This window comes from Takifugu rubripes, chromosome 20, assembly GCF_901000725.2.
Source record: "Takifugu rubripes chromosome 20, fTakRub1.2, whole genome shotgun sequence".
In the NCBI taxonomy this organism is placed as follows: Eukaryota; Metazoa; Chordata; class Actinopteri; order Tetraodontiformes; family Tetraodontidae; genus Takifugu; species Takifugu rubripes.
This window is the reverse complement of record NC_042304.1, coordinates 15,105,233-15,111,321: the sequence shown is the minus strand read 5'-3', so window position 1 is coordinate 15,111,321 and position 6,089 is coordinate 15,105,233.

The window sequence follows — 6,089 nt, the reverse complement described above, 5'->3', positions numbered from 1 at the left end:
TTTATCCTTACTGCCACCTTCATTGCCATCTTTGTTTTTGCCCTCCCACTGCTCTGTCCTTCCTTTGCAACCATTCTACCTCCTACAAAGTGGCTGTCTATCACCCGGTCGACCTAATATACTGGGAATAAAGCAGCCACAATTTCTAGACTGTGATTTTACAAATTCCCCTTGGTGCAAATCAGATTTCTGTAGTTTGCCCAGCCTTCATATACATCATAAGTGCAAAGGTTTGCAAATATGCTTTAAATCAGAAGACTGTAAATTATTCACAACAACAGTTTAATAGATGGTGAAGAAAAAGAGAATCGGGATGTTTTTATCACGGCAGCTTTTTATTTGGTGGATTCAATTTTTCTTTTCCAGATGCACCGATCTTGTCCCTACTTTGGTGCAATTTACAAATTCTGTTTATAGTATATATTAACATTATCTACAAAATACACACAGATAGTTGGTAGGGTCTTTCACCTAGTTTCAGTTGAGGTGTCTCCCCTTTGTCTGCTGGCTCACATGGTGGTGAATCACCAGGTCTTCTGAAATGGTGTGAATGTTTGGTTTGTTGTTGGAAGGAGTGGAGGTGATAGGAAGTGCCTTAGCCCACCACATCTGTTTAATGATGTTTTTCCAATTTGACATAGATGGCTTCCTTGACACCCCTGTCAAACCAGCGGTCTTCTCTGGCCAGCAGCCATATTTGGCTGTCCTCAAAGGAGTGCCCCCTCTCCTTTAAGTGTAAGTGACCTGACCTGGAGAGGTGACACATCTGTGTTGTGCCATTTTTATGTGGAGAGTTTGTTTGGTTTAATCAGTGTACAGTTCTTTGCGTTCCTCCTTGGATTGTACAGCATACAGAACAGTACATTGTTTATGTCTTGGTGTCTTGTCTTTCAGGTGTACCAGCCTCTGTCTGAGTGTGTTGCTTGGTTTATACTGAACTGGTATGTCATGTTTTTGGAGGATCCTCCTAAATTTCTCAGAGACCCCTTGGGTATAGAGTGCAACAAGCAAGGCTCTCAGCACCTTGGTAAACCTCACCTCTGCTTTCTATCTCCAATCCAACGGGCAGTGTGAGCAAGCCAACCAGGTGTTGAATGACCATGACCTGGCGTGTCCACCTTCAATGGGTGGAGGATGCTCACAACATGCTTACCTGGGCAGCTACTGGTCTCTCTCCTTTGAGGTCTTCCTTGGGTAACAGCCTCTGCTGCTACCTACACAGGAAGCAAATTTAGCCATAAATTCAGTGCAGATAATACATCCAGCACTGTAAGGTGGTGTGGAGGCAGCCCAAGGAGGCCCATGAGCGTGCGCAAACCAGCACTTCTAAGTATTCCAACCGTTGTCGAACCCTAGTACACAATTACTGCCCAGGTCAGTCAATTTGGTTTTCAACCAAGAACATTCCCCTACTCACTGAATCGTGGAAACTCTCTCCTAGATTCATTGACACATTTTCCCATAAATAGTTGAATTGGCCCAACTACAGTCACACTTCCAGACAACATGAAGATCCAGCCTGCATTCCATTTGTCTCAAAATGAGCCAGTTGTCACGAGTGACTTGTGGCCTCCTTCTGAACCCCCTCTCCCCGTCTCATGACCCTGTCTACTCTGTTCACCTCCTTGTTGACATTCGCCACCGGGGCATATACTTGGTGGACTGGGAGGGATGTGGTCCTGAGGGGCACTCATGGGTGCCACGGGTTCACTCTATTCTGGATCCTGACTTGAGCCGGGTCGTTCACACAGACCACGGACAAGCGTAACTATTCACCTGGAGGCACTTGTTGGAGGAGGGCAATGTAATGATTCAGTGTATTTTGTTTTTCCTTGTTTCCCCAATCCCTGGCAGGCAGGTCTGAAACAGCACCTCACTGACCTGTAGCCCGTCTGGGTTGGCTGGATCTGCACCTTTAAAGCAGCTTGTTTCTCTTCTCATCTCCAGATCAGATTATTGCTGGTCAGTGTTAATGCTTGGCTCCCTTTTCGTGAGGATATTTTGAGGTTGTATTTTTGATAGTCCATCTTCTTTGTGAGTTTTTACCTGCCTCACCTTTGTCTTGTGTTCCAATTCATGCAGATCCCTCACCTGTACATTTTCCACCTATTGCATCTTTACCCTTTTTGTCACCCTTCTTTTGAAAATTAAAATTTTTCATCTTCAGCATTGCCTGTGTTTATATTTTGGGTCCTGTTTCTGGTTTCACTTGGTTTAAGAGTTCCATCCTGAACCCTTATCAAAAATCCAAACTCTAGACCAGTCTGCTCTTTCAATAATTTTAAATTTGAAAATTAGCTTTCCTGCATGAAACAATAGTGCACTTTTTTCAAATAAAAATTTAACAGTAAAAAACTCGAATTAGTCTGATCTTAGTCAAAGGTGAGAGTCATGTCATATTTCAAAAGCTTATGCTGAAAAAGGCCCAATAAAATGTCTCAGTGCAATTTTAATTTCATCTGAATGTATTCCCATCTTAATTAATTTACATTCTTGATGGACAAACACATGAGTGTCATTAAAGGATGCTGCTAAAGAGAACAGCTGACCTCTGAGTAAACCCACATGGAATAAATATGGAAGATATATTATAACAATTTCTCAGGTGTTCTTCTCTGCCCACTTCTCACTGATCATAATTACTCTTTTCAAACTGACGAACAAGGTTGTTAGTTTGTCAAATCATTCATGTTTAAACTGATGTTTTGATAGCGATTATTCTCAAGACACATTCAAGAAATGAAAAACTAATCTATTGAAGTTTATCCTGTAAGCACAGAAAGTGGAATAAAACTAAAACATACAACATCTTTATCTTATTTTTAATATAGAAATGCAACTTTATTTGACATATATTCGACATTAACAAAAGAATCAGCGTGGTTGAATATAGCATTGAAATTTATATAAATTACAGTATTTCAGGAACACTGTGATGAGCGGGTGACAGGTCCGGGGAGTAGCCTGTGGTACAACCTAGATGGATAAACATCACTCCAGGCTCCAAAGTTGTCTCCATTCAACCAATCAGTCTCAATTTTAAAACACTTGGAAATGTGTTTGTTACAAACAGTTTGATTCATATTCAGCAAAGATCTGTGTGAAACACCATGGAATCAGAAACACGAGAGCCATGAATTAATAATAATTATTTATGATAATCATTTATTCTCTCTCTTTGAGCTTTTGAACTGTTCATTTTACACCACCACAGAAGTTACAAACATGTGCCAGCCTATATGCTCTCATCGACATACTCCTGGTCACAGTTTACAGAATTTGCAGTTCAGGAGGAGTTTAACCGTGTTTCTGAACCAGGGATAGAAAAAAGCATAGATGATAGGATTTATTGTAGAATTACAATAGAACAGCAAAAGTTGACCTGTTGAAACTTCAATATTCATGCCTTGTCCAATTAAAGATGAAATATAATAAGGGGAAAAACACATTAAGAAAAAGAGAATGACAATTCCGAGTGTTCTAGCAGCTCTCATCTCTGATTTCATTGCATTCACAGCTTTTGACCCAGTTGTTGAAACCTGAGACCGCATGGCACGTGCCTGTGTGACAGCCACCACAAACACTCTGGTATAGAGAACTATAATTACAGTTAGAGGGCCATGAAATGTGATGATTATATCTGCAATAGCTAAAATGGAATTTATGTAATAAGGGCATTTCTTGTTACAGGAACTGAAAAAATCAATGTATAAAATGTTATCTTTTAGAAGTATGAGATTGTAGATAATAGAACTGATCCAACACACAGACACACAGATTTTAACTGTACTTGGTTTGATGGAGGAATAACGGAGAGGGTAACAAATGGCCACATAACGATCTACTGATATCAGCACCATGTTCCCAACAGAGGCAGAGGTGAGGACAAAGATTAACAGGTCAAAAAGAAAGCATATAAATGAACTGATGCACCAACAGAAATCCAGGGTGACGATCATGAGCGGCATCATGGCAAGGCCCACCAGAAGGTCAGACACTGCCATGGAGAGCAGGATGATATTGGTTGTCGTCTGGAAATGCCTAAAGACAGAGATGATTGTTAATATCTCCAACTCAAATCACACATCTACAGAGAAAACTGCAGGTAATATGTTACTGTCAGTCATATAAAAGGTTAGCTCACATCTATGCTACTTTTTTGGTAAAACAAAATAGCTGAACTAATGCAACTTATAATTCAAGAGAGTGTCTTTGCCTGAAATGAGAAATAGAGACAACAACCACTAAATTGAGCACCACAGTGAGAGGAGCAAGGCAGACCAGTGCTGCACTGATGAGAGTGGATTTCCAAGCATCAGACATGAGTCTGCAGGAGGTGTTGAATGGAGAGATGTAGCCATCTCCATCTTCCAGTGACATCACCGTCATCAGTGTTGCCGTGAAGTGATCGCTGCTGAGGTACAGCAGCTGTTTAGGTATCCTCAGATGGAATATTTATCTTTACTGCCACCTTCATTGCCATCTTTGTTTTTGCCCTCCCACTACTCTGTCCTTCCTTTGCAACCATTCTACCTCCTACAAAGCGGCTGTCTATCACCCGGTCGACCTAATATACTGGGAATAAAGCAGCCACAATTTCTAGACTGACTTTACAAATTCCCCTTGGTGCAAAAAAGATTTCTGTAGTTTGTCCACTCTTCATATACATCATAAGTGCAAAGGTTTGCAAATATGCTTTCAATCAGGAGACTGTAAATTATTCACAACAACAGTTTAATAGATGGTGAAGAGAATCGGGATGTTTTTATCAGGGCAGCTTTTTATTTGGTGGATTCAATTTTTCTTTTCCAGATGCACCGATCTTGTCCCTACTTTGGTGCAATTTACAAATTCTGTTTATATTATATATTAACATTATCTACAAAATACACACAGATAGTTGGTAGGGTCTTTCACCTAGTTTCAGTTGAGGTGTCTCCCCTTTGTCTGCTGGCTCACATGGTGGTGAGTCACCAGGTCTCCTGAAATGGTGTGAATGTTTGGTTTGTTGTTGGAAGGAGTGGAGGTGATAGGAAGTGCCTTAATCATTAAACATCTGTTTAATGATGTTTTTTTCCAATTTGACATAGATGGCTTCCTTGACACCCCTCTCAAACCAGCGGTCTTCTCTGGCCAGTAGCCATATTTGGCTGTCCTCAAAGGAATGCCCGCTCTCCTTTAAGTGTAAGTGACCTGACCTGGAGAGGTGACACATCTGTGTTGTGCCATTTTTATGTGGAGAGTTTGTTTGGTTTAATCAGTGTACAGTTCTTTGCGTTCCTCCTTCCATTGTACAGCGTAAAGAACAGTACATTGTTTATGTCTTGGTGTCTTGTCTTTCGGGTGTACCAGCCTCTGTCTGAGTGTGATGCTTGGTTTATACTGAACCGGTATGTCATGTTTTTGGAGGATCCTCCTAAATTTCTCAGAGACCCCTTGGGTATAGAGTGCAATAAGCAAGGCTCTCAGCACCTTGGTAAACCTCACCTCTGCTTTCTATCTCCAATCCAACGGGCAGTGTGAGCAAGCCAACCAGGTGTTGAACACTTCCTTGAGCTGTGTGACTGCCTCTAATCCCATGACCTGGCGTGTCCACCTTCAATGGGTGGAGGATGCTCACAACATGCTTACCTGGGCAGCTACTGGTCTCTCTCCTTTGAGGTCTTCCTCGGGTAACAGCCTCTGCTGCTACCTACACAGGAAGCAAATTTAGCCATAAATTCAGTGCAGAAAATACATCCAGCACTGTAAGGTGGTGTGGAGGCAGCCCAAGGAGGCCCATGAGCGTGCACAAGCCAACACTTCTAAGTATTCCAACCGTTGTCAAACCCTAGTACACAATTACTGCCCAGGTCAGTCAATTTGGTTTTCAACCAAGAACATTCCCCTACTCACTGAATCGTGGAAACTCTCTCCTAGATTCATTGACACATTTTCCCATAAATTGTTGAATTGGCCCAACTACAGTCACACTTCCAGACAACATGAAGATCCAGCCTGCATTCCATTTGTCTCAAAATAAGCCAGTTGTCACGAGTGACTTGTGGCCTCCTTCTGAACCCCCTCTCCCCGTCTCATGACCCTGTCTA